The sequence below is a fragment of the Rhodnius prolixus genome, unplaced genomic scaffold, assembly GCF_049639745.1.
Source record: "Rhodnius prolixus isolate KJV_2025 unplaced genomic scaffold, Rpr scaffold_8, whole genome shotgun sequence".
In the NCBI taxonomy this organism is placed as follows: domain Eukaryota; kingdom Metazoa; phylum Arthropoda; class Insecta; order Hemiptera; family Reduviidae; genus Rhodnius; species Rhodnius prolixus.
Window position 1 is genome coordinate 22,047,403 of NW_027411593.1, and position 464 is coordinate 22,047,866.

Genomic DNA, 464 nt, shown 5'->3' on the forward strand with positions numbered 1-464 from the left:
AGGTAAACGGTACTATGATTGTCTATATTTCCGCAGAGATTACACGAATAAAACAGGTGATACAGCGATTCGAAATATGAAGGAAATGTAAAGATGCCAAACTTTATCACCTTATATCTCCTTTATAAATACAGTTAGACAGCTGGAATTGTGCACAAATTTAGAGGTAAACGGTACTATGATTGTCTATATTTCCGCAGAGATTTCACGAATAAAACAGGTGATACAGCGATTCGAAATATGAACGAAATGTAAAGATCCCAAACTATTTCGCCTTATATCTCCTTTATAAATACAGTTAGACAGCTGGAATTGTGCACAAATTTAGAGGTAAACGGTACTATGATTGTCTATATTTCCGCAGAGATTACACGAATAAAACAGGTGATACAGCGATTCGAAATATGAAGGAAATGTAAAGATGCCAAACTTTATCACCTTATATCTCCTTTATAAATACAGTT